The sequence below is a fragment of the Saccopteryx bilineata genome, chromosome 7, assembly GCF_036850765.1.
Source record: "Saccopteryx bilineata isolate mSacBil1 chromosome 7, mSacBil1_pri_phased_curated, whole genome shotgun sequence".
Classification (NCBI taxonomy): Eukaryota; Metazoa; Chordata; class Mammalia; order Chiroptera; family Emballonuridae; genus Saccopteryx; species Saccopteryx bilineata.
In genome coordinates, this window is record NC_089496.1 from 14,826,138 (window position 1) to 14,850,507 (window position 24,370).

At 38.6% G+C, this 24,370-nt stretch overlaps 1 protein-coding gene across 1 annotated transcript in view; it reads right to left on the reverse strand.

Moving 5' to 3' along the window:
* Positions 1 to 24,370, reverse strand: part of RELN (reelin) — a 673,979-nt gene that overhangs the window by 510,481 nt on the left and 139,128 nt on the right. The gene's annotated exons all lie outside the window — the stretch shown is intronic.

A 24,370-nucleotide genomic window follows, 5' to 3' on the forward strand; every position in this document is an offset into this window, starting at 1 on the left:
ACATTAAAAAAGAGTAAGGCATGTAAATTTGTGATTTCCACATTGGGCAGCTGCCCAGGCGCCCACCTTAGAGAGAACCCTGACTACAAGTGTCATTTGAACAACTGGTTCATTGAAATCAACAAAGGTTAGATATCAGCTCTGCTGAACTGGTGCAAACTGGCTGAATCCCACCACTGTCTTTATACCTGAACCGAGGAGACAAACTTTGAAGCACAAAACAGAAGATGAGTGCTGCGTTTTCAATGCTGAAGTATGTCTGAGCAGGAGGTGTTCTTTTCTTTTGCATAAAGGGAGGAGGGGCAGCTGAAATAATTTTTTTTTTCTGATGCACACAATTTTGGCTGAAAGTGCTGTAAGGTTTCTAGAAGCTGGTGAGAGAACATGCTTGCAGTCTCTGGGAACTCCACCTCACGCAACCACATATATCATCCAAAAGAAAAAAAGTCCCAACACCCTGGCATGCTGACATGCTCTCAGGGTTCATATTTGGGAACGAATATAGCACATGACAAGTGACTGCACTGTTGTCAGCCCAGGACAAGAGAGGGAAGAAGTGGGACTCAGACAAGCCTGGAGGCTGGCACAGCCTCAGCCATGAATCTCCATATTTGCAAATAGATATGATTTAAGTGTCTCAGTGAAAGGGAATTTTTAGGAAGTTGGCACTCCGGCTGATTATATTTTAGGTAACATATGGTTGCTGTGGTAAGACGGGTCATAAACAGTTATAGGAACTTCTGCTCACTAACAGGAAAACTTGTTTATGTGTCACAGCCAAAAGAAAAAAAATTCCAGATATAGTGACCAACAGTGTCAACTACTGCCAACAGACAGAAAAGATGAGCTTAAAAAAGACCATTGGCTTTGACTGAGAGAATGTCAATGTTGACTTTTATGAAAGTAAAACCAATAGTGTGATGGGTAAAAAGAAAGCTTTACAAGAATGTATTAAGTGGTGAGTAGGAGGTGAAGAAATAAAGGTAGTAAGTGTAGTGCTTTTATATTAAACCTAGCAAGGAAGGATGATTGTTTGAGGGGGAAGTAAGATCAAGTAGAGTTTATTTTTTCTGTTTTAGTCTTTTGAGCATGTTTTCAAACTGAAACAAAAAAGGCAGAGAAGAGGAGGAATTGAAAATAAAAAGATGGTCATATGCTAAACAGGTTCTGGTACTACTTTTGATGGTTGGGGTGGGTAGGCAGGGGCTTCCTAGACCTCTGAGCAAGTCTCCAGACCCCAACGGAGTATAATTGAACTCATTTCCCACAGATTACGGATTCAGCCCTACAAACTCTCTACCACACACTTCGGATACCAACTGCAAGACCAGGTTATGTGCTTGTGACAGACTGTGCACTGGCGGTTCCAACGACCCCCTCCTGTCTCAAGTCCAGGCTGTTACCTGAACTTCTGACCAACTGTTTATAAATTAGATGTTCTCATGACCCCCTGCACAGGTTTGATTATTTTGGTAAAGCAGCTCAAAGAACTGAGAGAAACAAATGACTTATTAGATCACCAGTTTATTGTAAAAGGATGTAACTCAGAAACAGCCAGATGGCAGAGAACAGAGCAAGGTGTGGGGAAGGGCACCGAGCTCCGGCTCTCTGACATGCTCACCAACACAGACGCTACTGGAACCCTTTGGGTTTGTATGGAGGCTACATTACATAGTCATAACTGATGAAATCACTGGGCACTGGTGATGGAGCCAACCTCCAGTCCTTCTTCTCTACCAAGAGATTGGAGAGGGGAGGTTACTGAAAGTCCAACCCTCTAATGATAGGGTGACTTCCCTGGCAACAAAGCCCCATCTTTAGGTTACCTAACAATTTCCCAAAAGCCATAGTCATTGACATAACAAAAGACACCTTTAAACTTCTTACCACAGGAAATTCCAAGGATTTTAGGAGCTCTGTGCCAGGAACTGGGTCTGAGACAAAATGTATATTTCTTATAAATCATAACATCAACATTTGTAAAGATAAAGTCAGGCTTCAACAGGGAGGACTCATGAATTAATTCAGTGGCTGTCCATTATGCATAGCTTACTGTGGTTATACTCCAACACTTCGTGGACGAGGCCAAGACGTAAGAAGTCCAGGAAACAGAGTGGAGTAAAGCAAGTGCAAATTTTCTCACTAAACAAGGAAACATTGAGATTTTTCTGGCAGTATGGAATGCTTTGGTATATGGATCTGAAAGTCTCAGCTGTCAGTGAATTTGAAATATTGCAGCATTGTCTAAGACAGGGGTCCCCAAAATACAGCCCGCGGGCTGCATGCAGTCCCCTGAGGCCATTTATCCGGCCCCCGTTGCACTTCCGGAAGGGGCACCTCTTTCATTGGTGGTCAGTGAGAGGAGCATAGTTCCCACTGAAATACTGGTCAGTTTGTTGATTTAAATTTACTTGTTCTTTATTTTAAATATTGTATTTGTTCCCATTTTGTTTTTTTACTTTAAAATAAGATATGTGCAGTGTGCACAGGGATTTGTTCATAGTTTTTTTTTATAGTCTGGCCCTCCAATGGTCTGAGGGACAGTGAACTGGCCCTCTGTGTAAAAAGTTTGGGGACCCCTGGTAAGACCTTGTATGTGATTACGGTCAATACATAGTTCCAGAGGATAAAAGGCAGTGTTAACTAGAATTTATTTTCTAATTATAGTATTAGCTATCCTATTGTGGTACTGGTCTCCTCTGTTCATGTCTGTCTATCTATTTATCTATCTATCTATCTATCTATCTATCTATCTATCTATCTATCTATCTCTCTATCTCTCTATCATCTATCCATCCATCCAGCCAGCCAGCCAGCCAGCCAGCCAGCTCAACTCTCAGCCCCTTGCTCTGTATCCCTGTCTGCCCCCACCATCCACCCCTGCCTCTCAGCCTTTCACTCCCATGCCTCTTTCTCTTATTTTTTTTCTCATTCCTCCTTTTGTGTTCCTACCTTTCTGGTTCTCTAACTTATGGCTCCCATTTTTGGATCATGGCACGTGACAGGTCCTCTTACATTGTTACTGAAATACAGAACTAAAATTTTACTCTATGAAATCTTCATCTAAAATCAAACATGTGATAATTCCTCGATAATAGTCCAAGGACAAAGGTCCAAGGACTGAAAGGCAGAAAGGTCAGGAGTATTAAAAAATAAGTTGAGAAGGAACACATATTGAAGGCTTGGACAGCCATAGGCATCCAGAATGTTGTCTCCCAGCAGATGGGAGGCAAGCAGCAGATGGGAGGCAAGCAGCAGATGGTCTAAGGATGAAAAGCCTTTAATCTGGTCCAAAACAAGCAGGAAACAAGAGAATGGCCACAGTTCTTTCCCCAATTGAGGAATGTAAGGGTTTACTTTAACAGAGGCATATATATGTTTAAGCGTGAACATCTAACCAAGTTCATATCAATACTTACTGAAGGTAAGACTGTCCAAAAGGCGAGGTAGCTAGAGACTTAAAACAGGCCAAACACAGAGAGGGAAAAGGAAGAAGAGCTTTAAGAACTCAGTCATCTACTATTCAAATAATAAACTGACCAGGCAGTGAGCAGTGGATAGAGCATTGGACTGGGACGCAGAGGACCCAGGTTCAAAACCTTGAGGTTGCCGGCTTCAGTGTGGGGTCACTGGCTTGATTGTGGGATCAAAAATATGACTCCATGGTTGCTAGCTTGAACCCAAAGGTCACTGGCTTGAGCAAGGGGTCACTCGCTCTGTTGTAGCCACCCCACCCCTGCCCCGTCAAAGCACATAGGAGAAAGCAATCAATGAATAACTAAGGTGCTGCAACAAAGAATTGATGCCTCTCATCTCTTTCCCTTTCTGTCTGTCTGTATCTGTCCCTCTGTCTCTGTCACAAAAATAAATAAATAAATAAATAAAGACAAAGCCCAGCAGAAGAGACTGGAGAAATAAGCAGCAGTGTGGGTCACCAACAATGAACTGCTTGGCAACTATCCAAAGAGGTGGGTCATTTGTATGAAGGTGTTAATTATGAATCTAAGAGGAAAAGAAACAATGCATAAGGCAGAAGAAGTAATTAAGATCATTATAGTCTCTACCCAAAAGACAATTGTGACCATTCACCAGGTAAAAGAGCTGGAAGGGGCCCTGGTAGGACTTCCTCCTTCTACAGACAAAGAAACTGGGGCTCAGGAAAGTGAAGTGATTTGTCCAAGCACATAGAAGTCATTAGGGAGAGAGCTGAGGTTAGAACCCAGTTTCAGAGGTTCAGGCTGCCACTCCGAAAACCCTGCACACCCAGAAACAGGGGCAGTCCTTTTAATGGCCTCTCATTAGTGTTTTCCTTAAGCACTTCTTTGTGAGACACTAACTCTTAGAGTTTTGAGGAAGATATCTATGGAAAATCTATGGCAAGGAGCTTAAAGTGGGAACATCTGGAGAAACAATGGTGAATTATGGAATACAGAGTGGCAGACTTTGCCCAGTGTGTTTGGGTTAAATAAATCATTCAATACTTATACATCCTATATCTGTATAGTGATATTTTTCATGATGCATTTTTGTATGGTTTCTTACCTGACCCTTCTCTGAGACTGGTAACATGGACATTATTAGCCCCATTCTACAGATGAAGACATTTTACTCCAAGGCAGTCTGGTACAGTCACTTCTTACATTTCACATAAGGTCAAATCACTTGCAATCAAAATTTTCCTTTTAAAAATCTCCCAAGTTGCTCAGCATTGGAAGAGATTATTATTTTGTAGGCGGAACAACAAATGAGGTTGGCTTGCATAAACGTGACATGTTGTGCAAAGCATACGCATCCTTAAGCAATACAGTTACAAGGAGCGCAGGGGCTGTTCACACTCCCAGAGTCCTGCCAGAACTCACAGACAGGCTGGAGCAACAGCAGACTCACATCCTGCACTCCACCTCCACTCGCAGGTACATGCTTTTTGGATGGGAAGACAGGAAGAATCACTTGCACTATTTATTTTTACTTTTCTTTCTGTCTGCCTGAACTACAGTTGAGTTGTCATAACTTAAACACATATATGACACAACTCCACTCTAAGTGACTAGACAAGATCACAAGATTAGTTACTGTCATTTCAGGCCCTTATGTATATGGTATCATGAAAAACTTAATGGAAAGTATTTTTTTTAAAGGCCGAGTATAAAAATCTCTCAAGTTGAAGTCAAGGCACCTTGATTTAGCATCTTCATCTGATGACTGAAAACTATTGGAACCTTGATCAGTTTACTCAACCACTTGATTTCAGTTTCTCCACCTGCAACATTTGTAGCATGTCATGTGGATCGGATGGAATAATGCCAGTTAGACTATTTTGAATGCAGGAAAGTCATAACAAATGCAACAATTATTGCTATTTAAAATTTTCAATTGCTGTCTTTGGAATTGGTCTTGGGAACATGATAAATTCCTCAGTCTATTTCAGCATTTACAAAAGAGCACTATAGCTTAAAAAATAAATAAATAAAATTTAAAAATCTCAAACCCTGATTAAATTTTGGAGAAACAAATCAAAACATATTTGATTTGTCTTAATGGTTTTCCCAAAATGACCCACATTAGGGCATGTTGGACAGCAGGTGTGGGCTTGCTTCTTTTTAGGGATGGATGTAACACTGGTAACCCCATCTATTAAATGCTCAATTGATTTTATTTTTAAAGAACTATATATTTGTGATTGTACTTCTGAAATCTTTTAGACCCCAGTAAATCATTTAGGTAACCACTATAGGTAATTTACAAAGTAATTATTTTTCTATTTCCATATTTTAAGTAAAAAAAAAAAAAGGAGTTATAATTGGATAAAAAATTAGTCATCCCTATCAGCAAAATATTTTTGGAATACGTTTCCTAGTAGTGTGTATGTCTTTATTTTATAAAACATACACACTTATTACTATACTATTATATTATGCACAATATAAAACATGTCCTGAATTAGAAATTGTAGGAGGACAGGACAATGACTAAACACACAATACAAAAATAGAAGTTTTCGGAGAGAGAAGATGGCAGCGGAGTAGGCGGATGCACAGACACCCAGCTCTCAACACCAAACTGGAATACAAATCAATTTAGAAAAAATCAGCATGAAAAACCAACACTGAACTGCAAGAACAGCTCTCAAAAACCAAGGAGCAAAGAGGAAGCCACAATAATCCTGGTAAGGAGTGCCTGAATCTCCTCTGCTTACAGGAAGGGAAGGAGGGGGGTGAGGCTGAGAGCCCAGAGAGGATTTCACAGAGGAAAAAGAGCAGAAACTACTGCTCACAGCCACTTACCTGGCTGACCAGGGAGCAAGGTGGGTTGAAAAGACCAGCTTATCTCCCAAGTGGAAAAGACAGGGAGAGGGACAGACTGTGAGGGGCTAAGGTATGCAAGAAACAAAATAAAAAAGCTGACTCATTCGTGCTGGAGGCGGCCATAGCTGGGGGAGGGACTGAACCTTTCACAAAACAGAGCTGAAGTGCTTCCGGATCAGAGATCTCCGGACATCTATCCAGCTCCAATCAGCACAACAAGACACAGCTGAAAACAAGAAGTGGGGAGGAGGGGCAGTAACTCAGGTCTCCATGGAGATCTGAGATACACCTCCCCCTACTGAAGCTGAGAGAAAAAACCCTGCCCCCAGTGAGATTAGTTGGAGGAAGAGACCTTCAGCGTCTCAGGTTACACCCACAGCATTCCTGGATACAGTTTCAAGGAAGCCCCCTGCTGAGATCAGTTAACAAGACTATCACCTGTTAAGAAAATAAACAAATCAAGACTTCAAAGCTGCCCAAATCCGAAAGTGGATTACAAATAATAGCTGATACCAACCCACGAAGACCTAAAAATAACACAACTGAAAACTGGAGGCAGACAACACCAAGCCTAGACTCAATCAACTCTACAAATAAAAAAAAAAAAAGAAGAAGATGAGAAAACAAAGGAGTGCAATCCAAATGAAACCACAAGAGACACTTTCGAGAGATGAACTGAGTGATATGGAAATAATCAAACTTCCAGATGCGGAGTTCAAAATAATGATTGTAAGGATGCTTAGGGATCTTAGAACAACAATGGAGGGGGAGTTTGAAAACCTAAATAAAGAAATAGCAAGTATAAAAAAGAATCAGTTGGAGACGACAAATACAATATCAGAAATAAAGACCACAATGGAAGGAATTAAAAACAGGATAGATAGAGCAGAGGATCGAATCAGCAAGTTAGAAGACAACTGGAATGAAGGCATGAAAGCAGAGAAGAAAAGAGAAAAATGACTCAAAAGTCAGAGGAAACTCTTAGAGAGCTCTGTGACAACATGAAGAGAAATAACATCCGCATCATAGGGGTTCCTGAAGAAGAAGAAAAAGAACAAGGGATAGAGACTTTGTTCAATCATATCATAGCTGAAAACTTCCCTAAATTAATGCAAGAGAAACTCTCACAAATCCAAGAAGCACAGAGGACTCCATTAAAGAGAAACCCAAAGAAACCTACACCAAGACACATCATAATTAAAATACCAAAGCTAAGTGATGAAGAGAAAATATTAAAAGCTGCAAGAGAAAAAAAAGTTATCACCTACAAAGGAGCCCCCATAAGGATGACATCTGACTTCTCAACAGAAACACTTGAGGCCAGAAGGAAATGGCAAGAAATATTCAAAGTAATGCAGAACAAGAACCTACAACCAAGACTACTTTATCCAGCAAGGTTATCATTTAAAATTGAAGGAGAAATAAAAAGCTTCCCAGACAAAAAACAACTCAAGGAATTCATTACAACCAAACCAATGCTGCAGGAAATATTAAGGGGCCTGGTGTAAACAGATAAAGTGGGAAAAGAATACAGAAAAAAAAAAAGAAAAAGGAATACACCTTTAAAGAAGAAAATGGCAATAAACAACTACATATCAATAATAACCTTAAATGTAAATGGATTAAATGATCCAATCAAAAGACATAGGGTAGCTGCGTGGATAAGAAAACAGGACCCATACATATGTTGTCTACAAGAGACACACCTTAGAACAAAAGACACACACAGATTGAAGGTAAAAGGATGGAAAAAAATGTTTCATGCAATGGAAATGAAAAAAAAGCTGGGGTAGCAATACTTATATCAGACAAATTGGACTTTAAAACAAAGGATATAGTAAGAGATAAAGAAGGCCACTACATAATGATAAAGGGAGTAATCCAACAGGAAGATATAACTATTATAAATATCTATGCACCTAATATAGGAGCACCCAAATATATAAAACAGACTTTGATGGATTTAAAGGGCGAGATCAACAGCAATACTATAATAGTAGGGGATTTCAATACCCCACTAACATCACTAGATAGATCTTCAAGAAAGAAAATTAACAAAGAAACAGCAGACTTATTGGAAACACTAGATCAACTCGATTTAATAGATATCTTCAGAACCTTTCACCCTAAAGCAGCAGAATATACATTCTTTTCAAGTGCTCATGGTACATTCTCTAGGATAGACCACATGTTAGGGCACAAAAGTGCTCTCAACAAATTTAAGAAGACTGAAATCATATCAAGCACTTTCTCCGATCACAACGGCATGAAACTAGAAATGAATCACAGCAGAAAAGCTCAAAAATTCTCAAACACATGGAAACTAAATAGCAGGGTGTTAAATAATGAATGGATTAAGAATGAGATCAAAAAAGAAATAAAGAAATTCCTAGAAACGAATGACAATGAACATACAACTCAAAATTTATGGGACACAGCGAAAGCAGTGCTGAGAGGGAAGTTCATAGCACTACAGGCACACTTTCAGAAGCTAGAAAAAGCTCAAATAAACAACTTAACCCTGCATCTAAAAGAATTAGAAAAAGAACAGCAAGTAAAGCCCAAATGTAGTAGAAGGAAGGAAATAATAAAGATCAGAGCAGAAATAAATGACATAGAGGCTAAAGAAACAATACAGAGGATCAATGAAACTAGGAGCTGGTTCTTTGAAAAGGTAAACAAGATTGATGCACCTTTAAGTAGACTCACCAAGAAAAAGAGAGAGAGGACTCAAATAAATAAAATTAGAAATGAGAGAGGAGAAATAACAACTGACACAACAGAAATACAAAATATTGTAAGAAAATACTATGAAGAACTGTATGCCAAAAAACTAGACAACCTAGATGAAATGGACAAATTCCTTGAAACGTACAATCTTCCAAAAATCAATCTGGAAGAATCAGAAAACTTAAACAGACCAATTACACCAAAGGAGATCGAAACAGTTATCAAAAAACTCCCAACAAAGAAAAGTCCGGGGCCCGATGGCTTCACAACGGAATTCTACCAAATATTCAAAGAAGAACTAACTCCTATCCTTCTCAAACTATTTCAAAAGATTCAAGAGGAAGGAAGACTTCCAAACTCCTTTTATGAGGCGAGCATAATTCTGATTCCAAAACCAGGCAAAGACCACACAAAGAAAGAAAATTATAGGCCAATATCTCTGATGAATATAGATGCTAAAATCCTCAACAAAATATTAGCAAACCGGATCCAACAATATATGGAAAAAATCATACACCATGATCAAGTGGGATTTATTCTGGGGAGGCAAGGCTGGTACAATATTCGTAAATCAATCAATGTGATTCATCACATAAACAAAAAGAAGGAGAAAAACCATATGATAATTTCAATAGATGCAGAAAAAGCATTTGATAAAATCCAGCACCCATTCATGATCAAAACTCTCAGCAAAGTGGGAATACAGGGAACATACCTCAACATGATAAAAGCCATCTATGAGAAACCCACAGCCAACATCATACTCAATGGGCAAAAATTAAAAGCAATACCCTTAAGATCAGGAACAAGGCAGGGGTGCCCCCTTTCACCACTCTTTTTTAACATAGTCCTGGAAGTCCTAGCCACAGCAATCAGACAAGAAGAAGAAATAAAAGGCATTCAAGTTGGAAAAGAAGAAGTAAAACTTTCATTATTTGCAGATGATATATTGTATATAGAAAACCCTAAAGTCTCAGTCAAAAAACTACTGGACCTGATAAATAAATTCAGCAAAGTGGCAGGATATAAAATCAATACTCAGAAATCAGAAGCATTTTTATACACCAACAATGAACAGTCAGAAAGAGGAATTAAGGAAACAATCCCCTTCACAATTACAACCAAAAAAATAAAGTACCTAGGAATAAACTTAACCAAGGAGACTAAAGACTTGTACTCGGAAAATTACAAAACATTGATAAAAGAAATCAAGGAAGATACTAACAAGTGGAAGCATATACCGTGCTCATGGTTAGGAAGAATAAACATCATTAAAATGTCTATATTACCCAAAGCAATTTATAAATTCAATGCAATACCAATTAGAATACCAATGACATACTTCAAAGATATAGAACACATATTCCAAAAATTTATATGGAACCAAAAAAGGACACGAATAGCCTCAGCAATCTTAAAAAAGAAGAATAAAGTGGGAGGTATCACACTTCCTGATATCAAGTTATACTACAAGGCCATTGTACTCAAAACAGCCTAGTACTGGCATAAGAACAGGCATATAGATCAATGGAATAGAACAGAGAACCCAGAAATAAACCCACAGTTCTATGGACAACTGATATTTGACAAAGGAGGTAAGGAAATACAATGGAGTAAAGACAGCCTCTTTAACAAATGGTGTTGGGAAAATTGGACAGCTACCTGCAAAAAAATGAAACTAGATCACCAGCTTACACCACTCACAAAAATAAACTCAAAATGGATAAAAGACTTGAATGTAGGCCGTGAAACCATAAGCATCTTAGAAGAAAACATAGGCAGTAAGCTCTCCGACATCTCTCGGAGCAATATATTTGCTGATTTATCTCCACGGGGAAGTGAAATAAAAGACAGGATAAACAAATGGGACTATATCAAACTAAAAAGCTTTTGCACAGCTAAAGACAACAAGAACAGAATAAAAAGACAAACTACACAATGGGAGAACATATTTGACAATACGTCTGATAAGGGGTTAATAACCAAAATTTATAAAGAACTTGTAAAACTCAACACCAGGAAGACAAACAACCCAATCCAAAAATGGGCAAAAGAGATGAATAGACACTTCTCCAAAGAGGACATACAGATGGCCAATAGGCATATGAAAAAATGCTCAACATCACTAATCATTAGAGAAATGCAAATTAAAACCACAATGAGATATCACCTTACACCAGTCAGAATGGCGCTTATCAACAAAACAACACAGAATAAGTGCTGGCGAGGATGTGGAGAAAAGGGGACCCTCCTGCACTGCTGGTGGGAATGCAGACTGGTGCAGCCACTGTGGAAAACAGTATGGAGATTCCTCAAAAAACTGAAAATCGAACCGCCTTTTGACCCAGCTATCCCACTTTTAGGAATATACCCCAAGGACACCATAGAACGGCTTGAAAAGGAGAAATGCACCCGCATGTTTGTGGCAGCATTGTTCACAATAGCGAAGATCTGGAAACAGCCCAAGTGTCCGTCAGAGGACGAGTGGATTAAAAAACTTTGGTACATATATACTATGGAATACTACTCAGCCATAAGAAATGATGACATCGGATCATTTACAATAACATGGATGGACCTTGATAACATTATACGGAGTGAAATAAGTAAATCAGAAAAAAACCTGAGATGAATCCATACATAGAAGGGACATAAAAACGAGACTCAGAGACATGAACAAGAATGTGATGGCAACAGGGGCGGGGGGGTTGGGGGAGGGGGGAGGGGGTGAAGAAGGAGAGAGGGGTTAGGGGAGGGGAGGGGCACAAAGAAAACCAGATAGAAGGTGACAGAAGACAATTTAACTTTGCGGGAGGGGTATACAGCACAATCAAATGTCAAAATAATCTAGAGATATTTTCTCTCAACATATGTACCCTGATTTATCAATGTCACTGCATTAAATTTAATAAAAAAAAAAAATGAAAAAAAAAAATAGAAGTTTTCGATTTTCTTCACATCACCCAGTGGATCATCCTCTCTGCCCTCTGTGAACACGAACCCCATCCCCCTTCCTTTGCATGCACATACTTTAAAGACAATTTTTAGATGGCTCTTTGTTCACTAATTAATTAGAGAAGAAACTGCCTTAATACATACCTACTAAGTAAAACCAGGTGATACATAAAATATAATTGTATAGTTTAAAATTGCTGAAATTAGGTTGCTTCAAACACAAGTTAAGTGAATAGATGTTACATAAGTTCTGCAACAGTTAAATGAGTGACAGTTAATATCTACTTGAAGCAATTTAAACATTTCTGTGTGGATCTCGTTACAAAATATATTATTTATGTACTCTTATTGTTGCACACTGCATTCAAACCATGAAAAGTACCTTCATTTAAAAGAGAAACTGGATAAACCAGACCATTTATATTTCCCAGTTTGATACTAGTACACCCAAATGTCAGCTCTTAAGAGAAAGATTAGTTCGTTATATTGCCTTACTGAAAAAAAATACTAACATACAGGCTTTTTATGTGTCCTCTGGGCATGAAAATATGAAGTTACTGAAGATTCTGTGCTACTTTTTGTTGTGGAATATATGTTACAAGGCACTTAAAAAGTTGCTGAGCTTTCCATGCAACTATGATACGTAAATAAGAAAATAATAAAAATAATTAACTGAGATATTCAAGAATATTTCCTAGAAGAAAAATCAGTATTTCTTCAACTGAAATGTCTAAGTTACTTTTTGGCTCAGAATTCTTACCTTTAAATGTGCTATTAAAAAAAAAAAATTCTGGTGTTGCTCCTGATTTGGCATATTTTTCTCTGTGTCATCCTGAAATTTAATCTCCTCTTGATGGCAGGAGGCTATAATGTTTAGTAACTACACAAGTGGACATACTCTTGATTTCATTTTACAAAAGAGTAAGGTCAGGTGGGAATCTTCCAATTTGCTTTGTGTGATAAAACAGTGTGTGCCAATCACAAACTGCCTAATTCATATTCCAAACCAGAGCAGACCCCAGGCAACGCTGTGAAATCAGCCAAATCTGTCTGCTGTGTCTTCCCACCTCCTTTCTCAATGCCCTTTCTTCCTCCTGGCGCCAAGAGCCCTCCTGCTCTGTCCAAGTGCTTGACAAAATTCAAAGCACTATTTAAAAAAAATTGGCCCTACCCAAAGGCACGCCCAGGGCCACCATCATGCATAAGTGGGATGATGTTCTATATGAACACAGACACAAAGAGAGCACCTGACTTTTCATAATGTAATACCATCTGCATCTCCATAACCTAAAGTCCATGGATCTCTTTCTAATCAGTAAAATAGGATAACAAGAATCAATCTGAAAATTCAACCTCAGACTGACCAAGCTAAATGCTTTGTTAAACCATCAGATTTCCAAAAAAAGCTTCTAAGGGCCACGTTCAGATTTTTAGGCTTCCTAAATTCTATTTGTGTTAAAATAAATAAGTCTAAAAAGGCAAAATAATATTTTCAAGACATATCTCCATATAACAATCAAAGAAATGTATTCTATTAAATTTTATTTTATAGAAACTGTAAAACAAGAAACTACATTTGAATATTGTTTCTATGCCATTTCAGAACTTTAATTTACTAAGAAGGTATCCTTAGTTTAAGTATCTATTTCATAACCACCACCCCCCATGCTAGAAAAAGTCCGGCCATCCAGATCACGTGCCCGCCCCCCCCCCCCCCCACTAATCAGACAGAACTAGATAACAATTATATTTCTCTTTTTGGCAAGTATGCCATGGAACTCCAGCTTAAGTTTTAAATTTCCCATTAAAATTTTGGATTTGCCTATTTCTCCCTTAGTTCTTTCAGTTTTGTGTCATGAATTTTGAGCATCTATTAAATGACATACAGTTGAGCCTTGAACAAGAAGTGTTTGAACTATGAGGTCCATTTACATGGAGATTTTTTTTCAAAAAATATGTACAGTTCTACAAATGTATTCTTTCTTCCTTATGATTTTTAATAACTTTTTTTTCTCTAGCTTTTTTACTGTAAGAATGTAGCATATAATACAAATATAAAATATGTACTTATGGACCATTTATTTTATCAGTAAGGCTTCCGGTCAAGAGTAGGCTACTAGTAGTTAAGTTTTAGAGTAATAAAAAGTTATATGTGGATTTCTGACTGCATGAAGAGACAGTGTCCCTGACCCCTGCTTTGTTGAAAGAGCAACTTTATATGTATTTAAGTTAATTGACTTCTTATGACTTGCACCTCTTATCCTCATTAAATGTTCTTTTTTTATCTTTGTCTCACTATTTTGCCTCATATTAATACAGCCACACCAGCTTGTCGCATGCATGGTTTGCATGGGGATATCTTTGTCCGTCGTTTACTTTTAATCCATTTATACTTTTCTACTTAGACTGCCCCTCTTGTGACAGGATATATGTGGTTATTGATTTTTACGTCCAGTAAAGCTCCAGTTGCGCAATCGGTTAGCACGCAGTACTTACACGATTTTTACATCCAGTCTGACAATCTCTGCTTTGTAACTGGAGTGTTCAATCTATTTATATTCCATGTAATTACTAATATGGTTAGGTCTATCACTTTCTCATTTGTCCTTTCTGTGCACAAAGGTTCATAGGCAAGTAATAACCTTACAAATTTTATAAAGTGTGAAATGGGAAGCTTAAAGGTAAGAAGCTTAAAGTGCGAAAAAGGATGTATAAGGGTCAGATCTGAAGTGGTAGAATAAATAGGCATTTTAAACCCCACATTTTAATATTATTGTTTCTTTCTTCTTTCTCTTAAGAGATTAAAAGAAGGGAAAATCACACCATTTTTATATTCCCCGCTTTCATACCATTTCTAGTGCTCTTTGTTGTACCTTCATTACTATATATAGATCTGAGTACCACCTGCCATTATTCCCCTGAACTGAAATAATGCATTTCACAATTTCCTGTAGTGCAGATCTGATGACAAAGAATTATTTCACCTTACATTTATTGGAAATATCTTTTTAAAATTTATTTTGAGGATTATCTATGCTGGATATAGAATTGTGGGTTGATAGGTGATGTTTTTATTCTTTCTTCACTTTAATGATGCCATTCAAGTCTCTTAACTTCCACTGTTCCTGGTAAGAAGCAAGAAGTCACTCTCACTTATGAATAAGGCGTCATTTTTCTTTGGCTGCTTTAATGATCTTATCTTTGTTTTTAGCTGTTTGACTACAGTGTGCTGAGGTCTGACCTTGCTTTTATTTACACTGGTTGGGTTTTGTTGAGCTTCTTGTATCTGCAAATCTGTAAATTAATGTTGTTGTTGTTTTTTGACAGAGATAGAGAGAAAGTCAGAGAGAGAGAGAGAGAGAGAGAGAGATACAAACAGAACGGGAGAGAGATGAGAAGCATCAATTTTCGTTGCAACAACTCAGTTGTTCATTGATTACTTTATCATATATGCCTTGACCAGGGGGTCTGCAGCAGAGTGAGTGACCCCTTGCTCAAGCCAGTAACCTTGGGCTCAAGCCAGCAACCTTTGGGTTCAAGCCAGTGACCATGGGGTCATGTCTATGATCCTATGCTCAAGCCAGATGAGCCTGCGCTCAAACCTTGGGGTTTTGTACCTGGGTCCTCAGCATCCCAGTCTGATGCTCTATCCACTGCACTGCTGCCTAGTCGGGCTTAATGCGTTTTTAAATCAAATTAGGGGGCACTATTTCTTCAAATATTTTTATGCCCAACTCTCACTCTCTTCTTCTTCTAAAGCTCTATTATTCAGATTTTAGACCACTGGCCTTCAGGTACCTGAAGTTTTTCTTAAAACGTTGTCTTATTTGATCTGCAGAGTGAATGATTTCTATTAATTTGTCTTCAAGTTCACTGACTCTTCTGCATTCTCTAATATGCTGTTAAGCTCATCCAATGAACTTTAAATTTCAATTGTATTTTTCAGTTCTAGAATTTCCATTTGGTTCTTTTATTATAGTTTATTTTCTCAGTTAAGATTTTCTCTATATTAAACTCAGCAAGACTATGCTGTCTTTGGATGCTTTAAATTGAACCTATTTTACTTTAGTTCTCCACATTTTCATAATAGCTGCATTATAGCCTTTGCTAAATCCAATATCTGGTCCATCTTAGGACTGTTTTCTATTCACTGGTTTTTTTCTTAACTATAAATCCCATTTTCCTATGTATTTACATTATTCATTGCTGATGACACTATGCAGAGACTCAGAATTCTGTTATTTTCTTCTGAAGAGTTCTGATTATTGTTCTGGTAGGCAGATCAATTACTGATGGATCATCTTAAATTGTGCAGCTTTGTTTTATAAAAGCTTTGTTACGACACAGCTGTAGAATGCACAATGAATTTTCCAAGTCCCTCTGACTTGACAGGATTCAGTACCCAGAACTCCATCATGGCAGAAGAGGAAGTGCCTCAGAGTTAAACTGTGTACTCAACTAAAGTAACTTACTCAATAGGTAAAGAGTTATCTACCTTCTAAGTGGTTTGTTCTCATTCATAATTTGTAAATTTCTTTTAGATAAGTAAAAACAACCAAACATATTTTTACTACTTATCACACTGTTTTTAGCAATATACAGAACACATGCACCATACAATCTCTAACCACCAGGAACTTATTTCCAAAGCAAAAGGTTATTTTTATCATATTAACATAGAACAGTCACAGATTTTTAGGACTATGGCTTCAGAACAAGAATAACCACCTTGTCTCTGTAACCTACTCTGTTCACTGACTTACGACAGACTGTGAAGGGAGCAGTGAGTGAGTTCATCTAGCAGCAAAGGGTCACAGATAAATCCTGTGGGAAATACTTTTATTTTAGCTACAGGTATAAACAGGTATTTTAGCTACAGGTAAAATAAACTAGAATTGAGAGGACTAGGAAAGAACAAAACAACATTTAGCAACCACTATGTCACTATAATATTATCAGTTCATCTGTGGACGAAAGAGCAATCCAGCTTCATAGTCTGACTTACTAATTTATTTTAGCATTTCAATACTGCAAGATAGGGAAGTGAAGAAGCTTTAAATACTAGAGTCCACATTATAAATAATGTATCCATCTGTACTACTATTAGAAATTAAACTAATGAGATATAATGTTAATTCAACAATTTACTATATTCTTGCAACACTATATGAACATAGTTTTGAATAGAAATTTCAAATGTCTTAAAAACCACATTTTGAAATATTTTCACATATTAAATATAGGTTGGTGAAATATTTAATAGAAAATTAATGTGCTATCATCCCTCCAAAACAAGCTAGATATTCACTGCAATCTAAGCAAACTCGCAATGTCTTATTAATATTACAAAGGGGACATAAATCTGACTGATTTAGTAAAGACCAGAGCAAAAGAAAATATACACAAGAATTAGGAATTTTTTCCAGCATAATTTTGAAATGTCAAAGATTGTAACCAATTACAATTTAAAACCCTGAATCTCTCTTCCAAAACTGATAAATGAAAATCACTTCCAGTTCTTCTAAATGAAATTCCTTTGGATTAAGATGATTCAGAAGTGATGCAATATACAGAGCATAATTCATATTTTAGGTACACGTGAGAGGCAATCCCCAAGAGTCAATGATATGCCACATAAAAGCCACTTTCTAGCAAGTATTCTTGAAGAAGCATTCTAAAGACAACATAACAACATGAATTCTCACACTCACCAAGATGTTCCTGTGGAAGCATAGCAATTTCTTTGCTTGATTTTGTATCTTAAGGGAGTACTGGTTCTGGTTTCTATCTCTCATTTTCTTTAACAATTGCCATTACTGATACTTTTTTTGGGATTAAGTTATATAGAAAGACTGAAAGAAAAGCACTTCATTAGGGGTTCAATTAAGATGAAATGTCAGAATACATCATCTTTTTTATTCCCCCAAATATATGTTTGCTTCATTGTCTAAACATACGCCTGTGAAAGGTGGTGTGCAGGGCAAGCTCCCACAGGGTAAAAATGTGAGCATTAACTTTGGATTTACTACATTGTTGAAAGCTCTGAGCATAAAGAATGTAAATGACTATTTTTCTTGCTAATCTATTGTCCCTCCAAAAGTACTTATTAAATTACAAAACATTTTCATGCTTAATGTACAACTACAAAATACTATCAAATATAACTATTATTTTTAAGCTTTTATTGCTTTTCTTCCTTCTGTTGACATTAGTAATACTTTATAATTACACTGAGTATTAACAGGATATAGCCAGATGCATGGTTTTATTTTCACTGTTTGAACTAATCTCTCTCTAAACAGTTTAACAGTGTACTCTCTTTTCAGAAATATAACACGTGAAACTTAATGTTATCTAAAAAAATTCTGTCTCAAAATATAAAAACTTGGCCCTAGCTGGTTGGCTCAGCGGAAGAGCGTCGGCCTGGCGTGCGGGGGACCCAGGTTCGATTCCCGGCCAGGGCACATAGGAGAAGCGCCCATTTGCTTCTCCACCCCCCCTCCTTCCTCTCTGTCTCTCTCTTCCCCTCCCACAGCAAGGCTCCATTGGAGCAGAGATGGCCCGGGCGCTGGGGATGGCTCCTTGGCCTCTGCCCCGGGTGCTGGAGTGGCTCTGGTCGCAGCAGAGCGACGTCCCGGAGGGGCAGAGCATCGCCCCTGGTGGGCGTGCCGGGTGGATCCCAGTCGGGCGCATGCGGGAGTCTGTCTGACTGTCTCTCCCCGTTTCCAGCTTCAGAAGAAAAAGAAGGAAACAAACAAACAAAGAAAATATAAAAACTTTATCCAATTTTTACATGCTAAAATTTCAGCTATTAAAATAGTCTCCTTGTTGAAAACCAGTATTTCAGGCTTTAAAATAGAAAACATTTCAAATTAGTTACTTTTACTTATAGTTTTAGCACCTGAGAAATTACTAGACATAGAAGATCTAACTCGGCACCACCAAGAACTGTACTGCAAAACCTTATGGGCACTTCTCAAGCTTTGCTTCACTTGACTTCTCCACAGCTGAGCCCTGCCAACTTCCTCCACCCTTCGGGAAATGCCCTCTTCCTCTGACCACTGGGATACTCCCCCACCGGGTATCTCCTACCTCATACCTGTCTCTTCTCAGGGTTTTTAAAAAATTCACTTTTTCCCCTTCTCATAAATATTAATATACCTCAGAGTTTCATCCACTCCTCTCTTCTCCCTTTCTCCTGTTAGAATAATCTCATCCACTCTTATGGCTTCAACTGCTATATATAAAAAATAACCCATCCCCAATTTTCATCTCAAGCCCGAACCTCCCACAAGCTCCTTATTGTTGCATATGGGACACTTCCATTTGAATATCCCAACATGTCAGTCTCAGTTCAACATCCTTGATGTGCCCCCTGTTAGGATGGAAACCATCACATTTTACCCAGGTCAATAACCTGAGTGTTACCTTTGACTCATCACTGTCCTTCAATTCCCACTTCCAAACCTGCAGGCTCTACTCTCTATAATCTCTCATAAGCAGGTGCATCGCTGGCCATTCCTGGCATCATCCCCTTTGCTATGCTCCCATCATTCCTTCTCTGGATCACTGCTAAGTGTGTCCTTTCTCCATTCCTGCCCTTCTTGAATTGATTCTCCACACCCTGTGCCCAAACTGATCTTTCTAAAATGCAAATGGGTCATATGTCATATAATTCCCTGCTGAACTATCCTCAAGTGCAGAATCCCTAGTATGGCCTATGAGGCCCACTGGGTTCTGACTTCAGCTTTCTTCTAGCTTCTCATTTTCCATTTCTTCAGTCATACTAAATTTCTCCCAGTTATTAAGAAATGCCATGTTCTCTCCTGCCTCCAGGCCTTCCCACCTGCTGGTCCCCCTTCATCCTGGATCCTTCCATTTCGTACACGCAATGAAGCATCATCATGTCTTAGTGAAGAAGACACTGCCTCTCTCGTAAGCTCGCTTAGTGTTGCACCCACCTGACATCTGCAACCACAGCAGAGCAGCATGCTCCCAGACAGGACTGTGATTTACTCAACACTGCACCTCTGCTGTCTGCTTTGGTAAGTATTTATCAAATTGTTGGTGTTTGCCCCTTCTTTTTCCAACTTTCAGGGACACACATTGTGGAGCTGTTCCTGAGAAATGGCTCATTCAGGAATGTGACAGAGATGTCTCTGCTGCTCTGAAAACAGGAGTAGGTGACGATCACTAGAAGTTCCCAGCTGAGCGGTGGCCTAGCCGTGGTGAGGGGTTCCTCCTACTGTAAGGTCTGGCATCCTGATGGGAACGCATGACAACATTTCCTGCTCCAAAGATTTTAGCTCGAACTGATCATAAAAATTGCACAGTCATTTGTGCCTAGGATGGGGATGGGATATCAATATACTAGAACTCAGTCAAGATATAATACTAAATTTATTTTCCTGTCTTCAAGAAAGGTAGACTCACAAAGCCCTTTTTATGTACACATGTCTGTCTCCACCAGAATATATACTTCTGACTACAGACCAAACCCAGATTGATTTTTCTATTTACGTCTTTCCTTACGGGTGGGTGGATGATCAGGGTTTGACTCTCGTCTTGGTTAATTTTCAAACAGAAGGCTTAAGTCAAGTCATAACTCAAGTCAAAGAGTACCTTAGACTGAGCCCCTAATGCTCAGTAAAGCAAAAGATAATAGACATGTCTAAGCTATCCTGAAGCTCAAGCCATACCATCAACTACATCTTTAGACATGAAAAGGAGTATAATTTATGATTAAGAGCTGAGCTCTGCAGGTCCAGTGACCCAGATTCAATTCTCAGGATTGCTTGCACACCTTTGGGAAAATCACTCAAACCCTCCTAGCTTTAATTTCCACATAGATTACATCTTTTTTAAAGATGAGCTAACAAATGTAAACAGCTCAATGTCTGACACAAATAAGTATTAGCTACCTTTAATAATATTGCTGTCATTCTATCCTCTTCTGTTTTACAAGTGAGGCAAAGACCACTGGAGCTAGTGAGAAGGGGGAAGGAGAACATCTCTTGGTTTTTCAGGTTTGTATTAAGTGCTATAAGATTGCCCACTACTGGGAGAGAACCAAGCCGTACTTCCATATTCCACTGGAAGGTTGGTACATGTTTGGAAGCCTCTAATGCCAAAACTTCTGTTTCATTTTGATTCAGAAGGAAGAGAATGACCTGCCAAACCACCAACAACTACCTGACCTGCAACACGTGAATTTCTCTGACAGGTGTCTCCATTCCAAACACTAACCGGGCCAACACTAGCTAGAACAGATGGCCCAGTTGGCAACATATGCACTTTCATCATTTTGCAGTTCCTCACAGGTGCTAGGAGTGGGTGGTATAACTCAGTGTTTTCTAATGTTTTGATAACCTTGACTGCTGTCTTTCCCATGGACCAATTTTGTTCTGTACATATTTGTAATTTTTAATATTTGACAACTGAAGACACCGATAGGAAAAATAAAAATGCTTTTCTAAAAACTGACCTTACGCACATATAATCATACAGCTGGCTCCTTCTGAAGGATCATTAATTTTCTTTCCCTTGAGCCATTTTACTCACCTACATACCATCGCAATGTTTGTTCAAATTCACAAAAACTGCTTGTAAGCATTCTCCACAAGCAGGGGTTTAATACTATAGTGTATTTAAAATTTTAAAAGTGTCCTTTTCTGAAATGAAAAGCTACAAAAATATAATTATGTCTCCCCAACAGTAGCCAAGGCCAAGCCCAGCTGCTCCTCATTGGTTTCACTTCTAGACTACACAAAGATGGCTGACCCAAGAAGCAGGCAATTTGAACACCCACGATCACAATCAGAAAGGTGCACATAAGTAGAAAAGCTCATACCTCCTAGGTATAATGTATAAGTAACTTCTATTTAGAACCTGAAGAAAAGTAAAACACAAAGTAGAATTTTATGCAAATATTTGACTTTACATATTTTTAAAGCTATCTTTAGCTATTCTTTTATTTTAGCTCAGTTGTGATAAAGATCATAGATTATTACCAGCATGAGATGACTATTTCATTTTTTTTATTTTTTATTTTATTTTTTATTTTTTTTCATTTTTCTGAAGCTGGAAACAGGGAGAGACAGTCAGAAAGACTCCCGCATGCGCCCGACCGGGATCCACCCGGCACGCCCACCAGGGGCGACGCTCTGCCCATCCTGGGCGTCGCCATGTTGCGACCAGAGCTACTCTAGCGCCTGAGGCAGAGGCCACAGAGCCATCCCCAGCGCCCGGGCCATCTTTGCTCCAATGGAGCCTTGGCTGAGGGAGGGGAAGAGAGAGACAGAGAGGAAAGCGCGGCGGAGGGGTGGAGAAGCAAATGGGCGCTTCTCCTGTGTGCCCTGACTGGGAATCGAACCCGGGTCCTCCGCACGCTAGGCCAACGCTCTACCGCTGAGCCAACCGGCCAGGGTGACTATTTCAAATGTAAAAAAAATAAGGCACCAATAATTGTGGAGGCTGCATATATACAATGTCAATTCCATTAGTTAAAATTTAATGGAAGCATCCCTCCTTTACCAAAATCATTGTCATTATCCTTATCATTGTATATAGGGGTTAAGAAACACAGTTAAGAGTATGAACTCTGGAGAGTGAAGCCTAGGTTCAAATCCTTCCACCCTTCCTAGCTGTATGACCTGGAACAAGTTGCTTAATTTCTGAGTTATTCAGCACTCAATAAATGTATTTCACTTGTTGTTTACCAGTTACTTTGCACAGTTTACCAAGGCCTCTCCCAACTTAAACAAACCAATTCTCTCCATTCCCATTTTCTTCTGGCTCCTGTCATCTTTCTTTTCTTTTTCATTTTCTTACTTCCTAGTAAGTGCTCAATTCATTGCAATTTGGCTTCTGTTTCTACTAAAACTCATTTTATCAAGGCTACTAACCACTATTCCTCTTTGCTAAATCTAACAAATATATCTTACTCTTCCTTCTCTTCCTTGACCTCAGTAGTATTTGACTTGTTGATCGTGTTGTCCTTCAGACTCTCTCCTTTGATTTGTGATACCGCTCTCTCCTGGTTTTGTTCCCAACTCTGCCTGCTCCTTCTGATTTCCTGTAAACTCTTCTTCCTCAATAGACCCTCAATGGTTGGCATCATCAACATCCTCTGCTTTAGGCTCTTCCTTGTTCTGAAAACATGACCCTTGCTATCTGTCCTTGCTTACTTCTGGATCTTTGGTTCCTACAATTAACCACATACTCCTCGTTTTGTCCTCCTCCTTCTCGGCCCTTCACACATTGACCTACTTGAAGTTCCCTGAATGTACCATATTAAATACTCTTTCTCAGACTTCCATATAACATTTCTTCTTTTTTGTTTTTAAATGTTCTTTCTCCTCCATCTCCTTGTCCTTCATATTTGTCCTTCAAAATTCATCTCAAGCATCAACTCATTCTCCAGCTAATCCAGCTGAGGTACACACTGTGAGTGAAAGTCATCTTGGATGACCCATCCTCAGTAGGTCTCATGGGCATAGGGACAAATTTTCCCCATGAAACCGTAGCTAAATTAAAGAATCATAAACAAATAAATGATTGCTTTTGTTTTAAGCCCCTAATTAGACTGCAATCTATATACAAAATATGCAACCTACTAGATTATAAATTCCTCAAAGGCAGAATCATATCTCAATCCAAGATATTCCCTGGTTCATGAAGCTCCCATGAATGAATAAATGAACCAGTCAATCAATCAACCAGCAAAACAATCAATCAACCAATCCATCAATAAAAAATCCTAAATTCAGTACTCTTCCCTTGTTTTAATTAAAAGTATGCTTAAACCAAAGCACAAGAAAGTCAGCAAAATAAGAGAAAGAGAGGATAAATTCATGCCCTGGGAGGAACCTCCAGTCTAAAGCTCCAGCTCTGATGTGCTACAGTCTCACTTCATCCAGTTTCTCCTGCACATTTCCATTCAGGTGTCTCCCCTTCTGTTACCTCCATGAAGATTAATAAACAGAAACCGCATTTAAATTGGTGTTGTGAAGATATGTAGGGGGAGATTTCATGCCCAACAACTCATCATCAATTACCCTAAACAGGAAAAGTATACTTTCCACCCCCAGCAGGAAGATGTTTTTCTACTCTACTACTCCAACAACAACAGGGAGGAACTTCTCCTTGCCCAGCAAACACCCAGCCAATGAAAACCACTAACCTCAAACTCCCAGTTTCTTCCAATGGACTCCTTTACAACAGCCCCTCTGAACTCTCCCTTTCCTATATAAAAGAACATTCCTTGCTTTTGTTCTTTGTATTTTGGGGGGTTATTTTGTTTTTTTATTAATTTTAATGGGGTGACATTAATCAAGCAGGGTACATAGGTTCAAAGAAAACATCTCCAGCTTATTTTGACA